This window comes from Lipotes vexillifer, unplaced genomic scaffold (genome assembly GCF_000442215.2).
Source record: "Lipotes vexillifer unplaced genomic scaffold, Lipotes_vexillifer_v1.1 scaffold1186, whole genome shotgun sequence".
Lineage (NCBI taxonomy): Eukaryota > Metazoa > Chordata > Mammalia > Artiodactyla > Lipotidae > Lipotes > Lipotes vexillifer.
Window position 1 is genome coordinate 1,518,974 of NW_006785484.1, and position 15,010 is coordinate 1,533,983.

Sequence of the window (15,010 nt, forward strand, 5' to 3'; positions counted from 1 at the left end):
ATGAAGGGCTGTTTTACAGGGATAATTATTCATTTGGTTTTGAACCTGTTGAGCTTGAGGTATCGGAAAATATAGAGGTCAAAATATATTGCAAGGTGATGGTGGCCGTAGGGCTCAGAATCTTCAGAAAACTCAAGACTAGAGATATTAAATTAATTCTCCACCCTGTGGTGGTAGATAAATATAGGGGAGAAGCTTCTGCGGAATTAAACCATTCACAACATTTTCCTTTTGTCTGAAAGGACCAGATCAACAACTAAGGAACCCCTTTACTTCCTTGATTAAGATTTAAATCCAATATAAAAGGGGAATGAAGATGATGCATATTTTATGCCTTGGCCTCTCTACTAGTTATTAATATTTTTTCATGCCCTGGGGATAAAGCAGAACCCATTATTCTAGAGGCATTTGCACAGAAGGAATAAAGCACCCGAAGCTGTAATAGATTGGCTATGTACATTTATAGGCTCTACTAAGTTTTCTTAGAGATTATCACAATTTATATATATATCACATTTTGTATTATACCATCTATTAAAATATATATTATAGTCATTACATTATATATTTATCTTAATATAGTAATATAATTAATATAATAAATATAAATATATAAATAATTATCACTATAAATTAATAATTAATATAAATTATTTATGGTATAAATTAAAAAATATATGTTTGCCTTAGATTTATGGCAGGTTATATATGGGCTTTCCTTTGGAGAGTGAAATAAAATTTTCTTTTCAAACCTATTATGTATAAAATGTGGTAATTTAAAAAGAAATATCAAGTAAACAATATTACAGATAGTTTAGAGATATAGCAAAAGTTATAATGGAGATAAATATGAAATTTAGTAATGTATGAATATAGCAAAAAGCTGTGAAGACAGTGTTCATGTGACTGACCTTTGGGAAAACTGAGCTATAAGGTAATGTCTAGGTCCTTTATTTCTAGTTCTTGGTTATTTCTCTAACTTCATTGTGGCAAAGCTACTCCCCACCTCCTTCCTTGGTAACAGAACCCCGTTTTTCCCTTCACCAATTAGCCAAGCCCATTAGGGGAAGCTGAGTGAAGCTTGATTGGTCTAAACCAGTTGTAATATGATGGTCTCACTCCTTTTGCTGAATGACTGGTTTTAGGCAGTAGCGTGTGACCCCATTCTACACAAAAGACACAAGGGTTAGTCTACTTGGGTGATTCTTGTCAATTTAGAGAAGTTTTCTTATTTTCCTTTAGATATATCTACGAAAGGAAGAAATGCCAGAAACTGTGGCAGCCATCTCAAGACCTGGAACTCTAAGGCCTGAGAACCAATATCCTGAGGATGGTAATACAGAAAGATGGTAAGAAACAGGCTCTAAAGATAGTTTTGGAACTCCCAATTAACCATTCCTGGAGCTGCCCTCCCTCCAGACTTCTTGTTCAGTGAAATAATAAATTCCCTACCATGTATGCCCCTTATTTAGAGTGTTCTCTTACTTGCAGCTGAAAGCATCCCCAGTGATTCACTAATCTCCTGTCTCTTCTTGCTTCATGGTTTACCCTCCAGGAGATCATCTAGCTGTTATTCGTCTTGCTCTTCAGCATATTTCTGGCTTCTGAGCCTTTTCTCATGTGGCTTCCTCTGCCTGGAATGCCATGATCCTTCCTCCTGTTGCACATGGCTAGGCTCTTTGAAAACAACTCAAGAGTCACCTTAAGAGCCTTTCGTGATCCAGGTTAGGGCAGCCCTACTCTGAGTACCTGGTACCCCCCATTGCCTTACCACACTGGCTGTGATTTTCTGTTTATGTGCCTGTGTTTCTCACTGGCTCTGCTCCTTGAGGATAGGAATGATGTTCTATTTTAACCTGGTGTCCCAAGATTCCCATTACATCCATGGGCAGAGCAGACTGTTAGAAATATTTAGCCAAAATATTTCTTCCGTGAGCAGTAGTGAATAGTCACTAAGACCTTGATGTTTGGAGCCTGTGTTCCAATTCTGAGTCCATTGTTTATGTGATGCTGAACCCCAAGACTCAGTTCCCTTATTGGGAAGATGGATACAACAGTAGTATGTACCTCTTATGTATTTAAATGACATAATGATGCACATAAATTGCCTAGTTGATAATAAATTCTGTCATCATTCATAATTCATTAGCTTTCCCCCAGGTGTTTACGTATGTGCTCAGAGATATGAGCAACAATTCCGTACTTTTTAATCTTCTACTTATCTCTGTATCTAGCTGTTGATGAAAGAATTAGAATCCCACAGCCCACTGACATTATATTTTAGAACTTGAATCTTAATATGCCTGTTATATTTGAGAAATATGCCTTGTCTAGTATCTAGGATACAAATGCATATTAGTGTGTTTAAAGTAAAGAACAAATGTTTGTGATAGTGGATGCATAATTTAACCTTTTCCCCATTTGATGTGAAGTCTCAATTAAGTTAAGAGCACAATATCAACATGAGGTAAAATTTTTGACCTTTAAGGATGCTTTGGTATCTTGACATTCTTTAGTCATCCTGAAACCTTGTGCTAATTTTAAGTGACTCTCTTTGATACATGTTCACGAATGTTTACTGAAGCAGAATTTGAAGGGGCAAAAAGGGGAAGGAAGGAAGGAGGGGAGGAAGGAAGGGAGGGAGGAAAGAAGGAAGGGAGGGAATGCTTACTCATCCATTTTACCTATGTTCATAAACTGCCGATTATTCTCAACCAACCACAGAGACATCGGTACTTTCTACTTACTATCTGGTGCCTGAGCCGGGATAGTGGGTACTGGCCTAAGCCTACTAATTTGTGCCGAACTAGGCCAGCCTGGAACACTAGTCGGAGACGACTTAGTAACAGCCCATATGCATTTGTAATAATTTTCTTTGTAGTTATACTTATCATAATTGGTGGTTTTGGAAATTGACTGGTGCCTCTAATGTTTGGAGGGAGGAAAGGGAGGGAAGGGAAGGGAAGAGAAAATCTGAATCTTCATCAATAAATGAAAAGATATTTGAATCAACAGTAAGATATCTTTATGTGGAATATTATGCAAATATTTAAAAGAATGACGTAGATCTCTATAGATTCACCTTAAGGTATGTCCCTGATATAGTAAATGGCAAGTGCAAATTGCAGAGTAGTATCTCTAAGATGTGCAAAAATATTTGCTTTTGTTTGTATAAGCTAAAAAAAAAGATGTGTGGAAGGAAAGACACCAAACTGTGTAGTAACATTGGTTACCTCAAGGAGGAAGGAGATGGACGCATTTAATATTTTTACATATGTCTGAGCTATTTGACTTGCTGCAGTGAGTGTTACCGAGATATAATTTACCATAAAACACAACCATCGAAGTGTACAATTAAAAAGTGTTTAGTAAATTTTCCACACTGTGTAATTGCTTCCACAATCTGATTCTAAGACATGTCATCATCCCAACAAGAAGCCTCGGGCCCAATTACAGTTAATCTGCATTCCTACCCTCTGCCCCAAGCAGCCACTAATCTACTTTCTTTCTCTATAGATTTGCCTTTTCTGGATATTTCATATAAGTGAAATCATACACTATATGGTCTTTTGTGTCTGGCTTCTATCACTTAGCATGTTTTTGAGGTTCATCCACATTGATGGACCACATATCAGTACTTTATTCCTTTTTACGGCCAAAGAGTATTCCATTGTCTGGATCTAGTACATTTTGTTTATCCAGTCCCTAGTTAATGGACATTTGGGTAGGGTTGCCAGATTAAAGAATGCCCAATTTAATTTGTCCCAAGTAATGTAGGATATACTTATGCTAAACAAATGTTTCATTGTTTATCTGAAATGTGAAAGTAACCAAACATCTTGTGTTGTTACTTACTAAATGTAGCAACTTTACATTTGAAGTTTCCACTTTTTGGCTCATATGAATGATGCTGCTGTGAACATTCCCATGCAAGTGTTTGTGTGGATGTGCGTGCATTTTTGTAATGGGGGAAAAAAAAACTTTAAAAGTTAAATAAAACCTCCCTTTCTGAATGGATGCCAGGAGCTCCAGCAATTTAAAAGTCCGTGAAGTAGGCTAAGCTATTGTTGATGAATCTGTTGCAGAGAAAAAGGCACATAAAAATTGGGCTCTGCTTTAGTTATATGTCCACATGCCCTCCTGTGGCAGCTGTACGCTGCCTTGCTTTATTTTATTACTTGCTGGACTGCCTGTGGTTATTTAAGAGGACCATAAAACTTGGATACCAGACTTGCTTGACATCTAAATAATCTAAGTCCAGCTCATTAAAAGCTGAGATCAATAGCTTGCTGAATACTTTAACACAGATTTCGTGTTTTTAAGTTTAGGAACATTTTGGATTTCAGTAGAGAATGTGATTTGCTATCTTGCTGTCAGAATCACTGAATAAAGCTAAAAATGACCAGCATATTCCCATCTCGTGCTTTTGCCCTTCCTGTTTCCTGGGCCTGGAACACTATTGCCCTGATGGCTACATGACCCACCCTTTTATTTCATCCAGTTCTCTGTTCAAACATCCCTCATCGGAGAGGCCTTCCATAACCACCCATTCAGGCCTGCCCAGAACTTGGCCCCTGCCCTCTCTTTCTTTCTAACTAGGTTTGATAGACTTAGCAAATAGAAATACAAGATACCTAGCTAACTTTGCATTTCAGCTAAAGACAAAAGATCATTTTCTAGTCAAAGTATGTGCCATCATACTTGGGGCATGCTCTGACTAAAAATTATTTGTTGTTTATCTGACATTCACATTTAACTGGTGCCCTGAATTTTATTTGGCAACCCTATTCACAGCCCTTAGTACAACCAGGCATTATATTGATTATGGTATATTTATCTGCTTATTTATTTTACTGTTGGCCTCATCCTAAGAGAACGTGGCTGTATTAGTTTCATAGGGTTGTCAAGACACATTACTGCAAACTCGGTGGTTGAAAACAGCAAAAATGTATTCTCTCACAGTTCTGGAGGCCAGAAGTCTGAAATTAAGATGTCCGCAGGGCCATGTTCTATCCTTAGACTCCAGAGAATCTTCCCTGGCCCCGTGCAGCTTTCGACGTCTCTTGACAGGCACTCCATGGCTTGTGGCCACATCACTGCAGTCTTTGCCTTCCTCTTCACGTAGCCTTCTTACCTGGATCTCTGCATATCATTTCCTTTTCTGCCTCTTACGAGGACACCTGTCACTGGACGTGGCGCCCACCCCAATCCAGGATGATCTCATCTTGAGATCTTTAACCTAATTACATCTTCAAAGACCCTTTTCCCAAAGAGCGTCCCATTTGCAGGTTTTGAGGGCACGTCTTTGCAGGAGGCCCCTGTTCAACCCACTACGGTGTCACATAGGAGTCTGACAAATTTATTTTGAATGAATGAGTGGGAAAATCAGTGGAGGTGGGCGTTTTGGGTTTCAGTTTTATTCCACAGACATCTCTCCAGGACCTATCGTGTACGGAGGTTAGGAGAGAGCTGGGTATACATTCCTGTTTTCAGGTTCCCCAGGGACATTCAGGTGGAGATGTTCAAAACTTAGAGATGGAGTTTGGAGTGCTAGAGTGGGTGCCCACCGCCTCTGGATGACAGCCAACGCATCCGAGCCTCTGCATGAGGACACGGCAGAAAATTCCAGGAAGGGGGTCTGAGGATGGCACTCTGGTGAGCCTCAACCACGCAAAAGAGAAACACTGGGGAGAGATAAATCCATGCGCTCACGTCCCTCATTTCAGTGCCAAGGGCCCATCGCCTCTGTGTCCTCGGGCAGAGATCATCCCAACAGCCAGGAGCATTAGCACAGGCGCTGAGAGAGTTGGCTTGTCTGAAAGCTTTACCTCCTGGTTTGGAAAAATTATGTTGACACCTGTTCAGGCCTGAGGAACCCATAATCAAATTTCCCTGCTTCCTCTTACAAACCGGAGGCCAAGTGGAATTTGAAGGCGCCTACTTACCGTGAAAACGGTACGTCTGAAATGGCTGCTAAGTTTTGCCAACATGGCCATAGGACTAAAGGAGAAATACGGTGCAGAGTGTTATAAGAGACACTTGCTTAATTTTTGATGGAGATTCCTGAACTAATAAGAGCATCATCCTTTCCAAATTAGCCACCATGAAAGGAAATACTCCTATCTCCAGGGCTGTCTTCTTGGGAGTGTGACTTGGGCTACCACGCAGGGCCCCTGCTCAGAAGGGCCTGGTACATTACTCAGTGCTTAGTTTAATGCTCTCTTGTGACCATTGTCAATTTTTTAATACTTTTTTTAAAAAAAGGAACCCTATATTTTCATTTTGCATCGGGACTCACCCCTTATGTAGTTCGTCCTGCTTATTTGAACAGTGGTAGGTTTGTTCACAATTATTTTGGTATTTCTCTTAGGGAATTGGTCTTAGAGGAGGGAGTGAGCTTTTCAGAAGAAGTGGAATTGTTAATGTGAAGAATGGTATAGAGCCAATGGGTGGACTTCTAATTCCGGCATTGCTTCTAAGGAGCTGTCTCTCTCCTGTTGGTCTGAGTTTCCTCATCTATGATATGTGACTAACAATTTGTACCTCATGGGGTTGTCGTGAAGATTGAAAAACTTGCATGTAAACGTGTAAAGCCCTGAGGTTTGTGGCTGACGTAGAAGGGGAAGCAGTGAATGGGTGTTGCTCTCAGGCTCACAATCTGTTGAGAGAGACCAGCTAAATAAAACCTGCAGTGACGTGAGTCCCCAGCCTTTATTCAGCCAGTGTTCAGTGCTTACCTGCTGTGCCCCAGGTGAATGAGCAGATTAAATCCCTGACCTACTAGAGCTTTCCTTACAGTGGTGGGGTAGGAGAGTAAAACAAGTGTGCCAATAAGTAAACCACAGAATTTCAGGCAGTAATGAATAGGAGGGAGGAAAGTAAAATAGCTTTAAGGGATAGGGTAGGCCTGGGGCAGGGCTTGGGGGAGCACCTCTGAGTATGGGGTTAGGGGGTGAAGGGGTTAGGGAAGACAAAAAAAATTTTATTTATTTATTTGGCTGTGCCGGGTCTCAGTTGCGGCATGCGGAATCTTTAGCTGTGGCTTGTGGGATTTAGTTCCCCAACCAGGGATTGAACTCGGGCCCCCTGCATCGGGAGTGTGGAGCCCTAGTCACTGGACCACTAGGGAAGTCCTGGGAGGACCTTTTTAAGGAGATGACTTTGGAGTGGAGACCTCATGTGTGATGGAAAGACCCACTGGACCATGTGGAGGGATGAGTCTTCTGAGCACAGGGAACCAGAGTGAAGGTGTTATAGTGGAAATAAGTTTGGAAAATTTGGGCACCTCTCATTCATAATTGTAGGTCGAGTATCTGCAGCAAAATATGCTCATGGTAGGAGGGGTTGATTTAATAAATTGCCGCTTGTGTCCCTACAATCAATACAAGGGACCATGCTGAGGGAAGAGATAAAAAACGAATCCGTAATTGCCTCATTCAAAGGTGCTGGCAATATAATTGAGGAAATAAATGTATCTAAATAATTCTAGTGAGCAAAGAAAGGAGTGATCTGGGAAGAGTGAAATAAAGTATTTATTAATGTCAAGATTTCAAGTACACATGTTGGTTTCATGGGGTGAAAAAGTCACTCATAAATCCTTTCCTTGGATGAGGTTGATGAGTAACTTCCTCAAGGGTGTGGGGTAAAGACATTGGATGGAGAAAAACCCTTTAAGAGCCCTGTCCTCTCAGCACCCTCATGCATAATTTAGGAGGGGGCGGAAGGAGACAAAAGATTAATGTATTCCAAAAATGTAAATGCAAGTATGTACAACCCAGAAATCAGTGGAAGTCACTGTTCTTAAGACAGAGAAAACACCAGCTCCAACACACCACAGGACCCATTCTGTGTTCTGGGGAAAGAGGCTATGCTTGCAGCAGTAGTTCTGTAAACGACAGGTCTTATGGCTCGTGTTCGTATCTACACTTGACTTCTTTTCCTACTAAAGGTTCCAGCAGGACCATTTTTTTTTTTAAGTTCCTATATCCGTCAGCAGTTTTTTTTCTGTTTGTTTGTTTGTTTGTTTTTTGCGGTACGCGGGCCTCTCACTGCTGTGGCCTCTCCCGTTGCGGAACACAGGCTCTGGACGCACAGGCTCAGCGGCCATGGGTCACGGGCCCAGCCGTTCCGCGGCATGTGGGATCTTCCCGGACCGGGGCACGAACCCGTGTCCCCTGCATCGGCAGGCGGACCCTCAACCACTGCGCCACCAGGGAAGCCCCCGTCAGCAGTTTTTAAAGAAATAGATCCACTACTCCAACCGGTTTTTATAAGATATTTCCCAAACCTTGTTAATTATTTATTCCTCTCTCCTCTCTCTCACTTTTTTCTTCTCTCTCTCTGTATATTTATGCATCTTCCTATCTATAATTTGTCAGTCATCATTTGTAATACAGTGGCTAGCATTGTTTTTGTAAAATTCAGAAAAGCATAAGGAAAGTTAGTTTTCAAACCAAGGTATTTGTATTACTGATTTTTATGATGTTACATAATACAATTAAAAAATACAAATCCAGGAATATATCTGTAAATTTATTCATTGCTTTATCTTGCATTTTTTATATTTGGTGATATTATGGCTTTAAATTTTTTTGTTTATTAAAAAAATGTAGATCATCCCAATATTAAATTTTGTATTTTCTTCCTTTCGGTGAACAAGGCTAATAAACAAAATGAAAATGCCATTGCTTACTGAACTACAGATATAAATCTCAACTTCTATGAGATTCTGGAATTGGAGACCTATTTCAGAGATTATTTGCTCCAATAAACTTTTTCTGGAGATGCCGTATGTAAATTGCCCTTCACCGCAGAGTCAAAACATTCACTGCTCCAAGAGATAAACAGGCTGGTTTAAAAAAAAAAAGTATGTTCTCAGCTGCCAATAAGATTAACAAATGAATTTACAATTATCTTCTCAGAAAAATAACAAGAATGACTTTGCATTCCCACATAGAATCTTGCCACTTGTAGAATCTAGAGTCATTTTCAAATTAATTTAATAAAACCATCATCCCTTAGCCACACATTTTCTTGTATTTTAAAGTAGCAGTTGCCAAGCACTATAGTTATTTATATTTATACATATGTTTACTGCCAAAGAAATCTGGACATCTTGTCTAAAAACCTTTTTTTAAAAAAATAGATCTTTATTGGAGTATAATTGCTTCACAATACTGTGTTAGTTTCTGTTGCACAGCAGAGCGAATCAGCCCTATGCATATACATGTCCCCATATCCCCTCCCTCTTGAGCCTCCCTCCCACCCTCCCTATCCCACCCCTCTAGGTGGTCACAGAGCACTGAGCTGATCTCACTGTGCTATGCTGCTGCTTTCCACCCGCCAACTATTTTATATGTGTATATATGGCCATGCTACTCTCACAGGTGGAGTTAAATTGTTACAACTCGGGCTTCCCTGGTGGCACAGTGGTTGAGAGTCCGCCTGCCGATGCAGGGGACACGGGTTCGTGCCCCGGTCCGCCAGGATCCCACATGCCGCGGAGCGGCTGGGCCCGTGAGCCATGGCCGCTGAGCCTGCGCGTCCGGAGCCTGTGCTCCGCAACAAAGAAAAAAAAAAATTGTTACAACTCAGAGCCCTCGAAACGTATCAGCATAGTAAGATCTCTGTGCAGCAAAGCTTCCTTTGACAACTCCTGTATTGACTTTATTAGTGCATTGTATAGTACATGTTTCTGAATTCTGTCTGTTATAATCTGTGATAACAGAATTTAGTTGTTAGATATAGTGAGATATTTAATAGCTCTATTCACCTGAATCCAGTGGAGGTAGACCATGTTTGTATATGAGAAAGCTCAGTGTTGTAAGGGCACTAATTCCCCTGAATTAATCTGTTAATTGACGTTTTACTTGGAATCTCACTGAACAGGATTTTTCAGTGAACCTAAAACATGTAGTATAAAATGTATTTGGAAGAATGAAAAAAACGATCTAAAACCATTGGAGAAAGAATAAAAAAGAAGGAAGCATTTCTCTTACCTGGTATCAATACTTATTACAAGGTGTAGTAATTAAATGGTGAAACCTAATAGCTTAATGGTTAAACTTTCCAAAGTAGTTCTTTCGTCTGAGTCATGTCTCAGGGGCTGTAAGGAATAGAAAGAGATGTATGGGGATTAGAGAATGTGGATAGAGCCGGAAAGATTTAGAGGCAGTGGATAGTTGAGCTGTTACCTTTTCCCTCATTCTTGGCATTAGTTCTCAGATGCATAAAAAGAACCAAGCTTGTCAATACCAGGGAGTGGTGTTGATACCAATTAGATTTACTGTGACTTGGGAGGAGTAGGGGAAACTCCCTCTATTTCCTCCATTAGTTATGATTCTTGATTTTGAATCAATGAAGATGTCCTTGGACAAATCCTTAGGCTGGTACTCCCTTTATCACTGCCTGTAGAAGACGAACCTTATTTGGCATCATAGATTTTTTTTTCCCCCCTAGAGGGAGCCCCGCCCCCAGCAGTACTCCGGGCGCTAAAGCACCAGCTGGGCTCTTCTGTACCAACATCAGCAGCAGCTCTACCAGGTCTAGTATTTGAATTGGGCTGACAATTCTGATGATGATGTTTTGAGCAGAATGCAATCCAGCTTGTTCCTGCACAATTTTACTGGCTTTGCAAGTTTTAAAACTCATAAAAGATGTTTTGTCAGTAAAGGAAACCAACCTACAGGGAACAGATCATTATGTAATAAGGCATCACTTCCCATGATCTAATCACAGTAACCTGTTTTAACAGTTACAGATTATAATATCAATAAAGCCTCGGTCATTTATTATGTTTTTCACATCTTCTCTTTCAGTAAAGATGTTAGAAAAGGTCAGAGCTGCTGTCAGATCCCAGTGATAAAGAGCAGGATGGTGCTCTGGAAAATGGCAGTCCTTGCAGCGTTAAGGGCTATAAACTTTTTAAATTGAATTGTAAAAGTTTATCACTAATGAAGAAACTCTTTTAGGTGATTTTAATGCTATTTGGTCGTTTGAAATATTTCACAGATGGAAGCACATGGTAAGGTCATGAAATGGGTGAGTATTCGGCATCATAAAATGCAAACGCATCTTCTCGATGTTAGGAATCTAGCAGTGTAGTCATGATAACACTCTAGGTCATGATCTAGTTTCTACGGAGATCAGGTACTTTAACTTGGCTCTTGAAAATAAGGAAGGGGTTGAGAACAGCCAACAGATCTCCTTTTGGTAAAATAAATATATATTTATATTTATTATAAATATATATTTCTTATTCTCTCCTTCAAATGACCTTGACCGGTTTCTTTCTTGTGATGAGTAAGGTACACTTCACCAGAGATGAGTGGACATTCATGATTAGCAAAAGGTAATTTTCATAAGAGGATCAATTCTAAGAAGACAAATGTTTAGATTGCAAATTCCTTGAGGGAAGATTCTTGGTCTTCCCTTTAGAGTCGTTCATTTATTCATTCGTTATCCAACAAGTAATTAGTGAATACCTACTATGTGCCAGGCATTTCTGTAGACACTTAGAATAGGAAGAAGAAAAGCAAAGCAGGCTAGATGCAATCAAGGATGAGTGCTGAGGTGAGGAGTGAGGTCCCCTAGGAATAGTCCCTGTTATTTTAATATGTATCTTGTGGCTCTTTATTTGACGATGCATACACATATATATGTTGGTATTTTAAACAATGATAGATTCTCGATGAATACACAGCATTATCACTTCCTTTCACTTGTCATGAAAATTCTCCATGTCAACGACTGTTTTTCTAAAATGTAAAGAAATGAACATGGTAGTTAGGTTCTCCCGGAAAAGGCGGTATTTGATCAGTGACTTGAAGGGCGTGAACAGTAGACATCCATACCTGGATGAAGAGAATTCCAAGGAGCAGGAAGATCCAGTGCAAGGACATGGAGGTGGGCGTGTGCCTGGCATGGTTGAGGGTCAGCAGGGAGGCCAGGATGGCTGTAGAGGTGTGAGCGAACAGGAGAGAAGGAGAGGGAAGCCGAGAGCTGATGGGCAGGTGGTCCTGGATCACTGAGGACACGGAAAGCCATTGCCAGGGCTTTGGATTTTACTTTGAGGGAAATAGGGTGCCTTGGAGGGTTTTAAATGGAGAAATGACATGACATCACTTATGATTTAAAAGGAACTCTCTCAAAAAGATACCTGCAACCTCCTGTTCATCGCAGCATTATTTACAATAGCTAAAACGTGGAAACATCCTAAGTGTCCATGGATGGATGAGTGGATAAAGACGATGTGATATATAGAAAAGAAGGGAATCCTGACATTTGCAACAACATGGATGGACTTTGAGGGTATTATGCTAAGTGACATAAATCAGACAGAGAAAGACCAGTACCGTATGATCTCATTTATATGTGGAATATAGAAAACCGAACGCATAGAAACAGAGAGCAGATTGGTGGTTGCCAGAGGTGGGGGTTTGGGGGTGGGGAATGGATGCAGGTGGTCAAAAGGTACAAACTTCCAGTCATAAGGTAAATAAGTTCTTCAGATGTATAATGTACAGCATGGTGACTGTAGTTAACAATATATTGTATATTTGTTAAGAGAGTAGCTCTTAAAACTTCTCATCGAAAGGAAAAAATGTGGTAACTGAGTGAGGTAATGGATGTTAACTAAACTTATGCTAATCATTTTCCAGTATATACATAAGCTGTATACCCAAAACTAATACACCGTTATATGCCAATTATATTTTAATAAAACTTGAAAAAAAAGGAATCCCCTGGAAGCTGTTTGAAAATATCAATACATTGTTAGTAGGTAAAGGCTGAAGCAGAAAGACCGACTAGGAAGCTATTGCAGTAATCCTGGAGAAATGAGGGTGTTTGGACCAGGTTGGGTGCTGGAGATGGTGAATGTAGAGCCAACAGGATTTCCTGCAAATTATGTGTGGACTCTGATAGAAAGGAGACAGGAATAGCTCCAGGGCTTTGACCTGAGCAATGGAAGGTGGAGCTACCGTTTCCTGAGATGAGGGAGTGGTTTCATTTCCATTTTGGACAAGATGAGTTTGAGATGTCTTTAGTCATCCAAGCAGAGATGCCAAGTAGGCAGCTGGATATTTGGCAGAGTCTAAAATTTGAGAGAGAGTTCTGAACTCTCACAGGAATTTGGAAGTTATTGATATATATAGTATTTAAATCTGAGTATCATATGATACATGGTATTTAAAGCTGTGAGACTGGATGAGATCATTAATGGCGTGAGTATAGATAAAGAAGACGTCTCAGAATTGACTTGTGACTAGCTCAGTAAAACTTGAGTTGATGAACAAAACGAATGAGTCATGATAGTGATTAGTATACTTCTCCACAAAATAACTCAGATAAAGAGCCCTAAATATGTCATTTATGAAAGCAACAATATGGAGTTATTTATAATGTGAAGTGTGCCTTCTTTTGGGTCCAGGATGGAAGTGGGGACCAGATAAAGAAGGTCACAGTGAGAGGACAGAGTAATCACAACTGTGCCATGTGTGTTCACTCAATCATTTAGTCATTCATTTCAACAGTTCCATTTTAATTGCCTAGTATGTGCCAGGCATTAATCGCTTCTATTGGGTGTTTAGTGTGTTTTGTCACCCAGCATCAGTTTCTTCTTTCTGACCACCCCAATTTCCCTGCAGGCATTCCTTCCCCCAGGTGTGTGCAGTTCTGCCGGGGCAGTAAACCTGGAAGCCAGGTCCACACTGGTGCTGCCGGGAGACCAGGCACGTGACCTAAGCTTGGCCAATTGGACTCTTCATACCAGGGTTTTGCCTTTTCAGCAAGGAAAGAAGAAATGGTTAATGCACATGGGCCAAGAGAATATAATTCAAGTCACAAATGCAAGCTACACGTATAATTTAAAATTTTCTAATAGTTACTAAAAATAAGTTAAAAGAAACACGTTAAATGCATTTTAATTATATATTTTATTTGACCCATTATATCCCAACTATCATCATTTCAACATGTAATTATTATAAAAATTATTCACAAAGTGTTTTATTTTTCTGGCGCCAATTCTTTGAAATCTGGTGTGTATGGTGCCTTTACAGCACAGCTCTTTTCAGACAAGCCACATTTCAATGCGCAGTTGCCACGTGTGGCAGCGTTACTGTGTTATGTTGAAAAGTGCATGGCTGAGTTCATTCATTTCTGCAGCAGCTCCCAGATCAAACGGTACCTTCTACGAGCGTCATAACATCAGGTTCTGCTGATCCTTCAGAGCTTCCTCAGTTGCAAAGTCCTCTACAAGGAGTCCAACCTCCCGAGAGGAGTGAGTCAGTGAGCCTTTTGCTTAGGTTGCTAGAGTGATCTCCCGTTAACTTGCGTTCAAAGGATCATCACTGCTACGTTCCTTTTCCAACAGAAAAAATAAGAGGGATTGCGCTGGATCAAGACCTTTTCACAGTTCTAATCTCAAGAGTGGAGTCAAAAAGTAGACTAAACCTTCAAAAAGAATAACATGGGTCTGCATGTGCTCAGATGAAAAAAAATCTCCAAAATGGAGCTTTGAGTGAAAAAACAGAGGTGTATAAAATGTGTATAGTATGGTCTTATTTGTATATTTTTTCAAAATCACATACATATATATGTTTGTGGGCACATATATACAACTTCTAAATGGAAAGGAAAAAACCTGCTGAATAGTGGCGACCTTTAGAGGACGTGGGTAGGCTATGGGCAACGGGAGTGTTACGGGCTGAATTGTGTCCCTTCCCCAAATTCACACGTTGAAGCCCTAATTCCCCTCCACCCTCCGCACCTCAGAATGCAGCTATGTTTGGAGATGGGAGGGGGGGGTCTTTTTTTTTTTTCTTTTTTTTTGCGGTATGCGGGCTTCTCACTGCTGTGGCCTCTCCCGTTGCGGAGCACAGGCTCTGGACGCGCAGGCTCAGCGGCCATGGGTCACGGGCCCAGTTGCTCTGCGGCATGTGGGATCTTCCCGGACCGGGGCACGAACCCGTGTCCCCTGCATCGGCAGGCGGACTCTCAACTGCTGCGC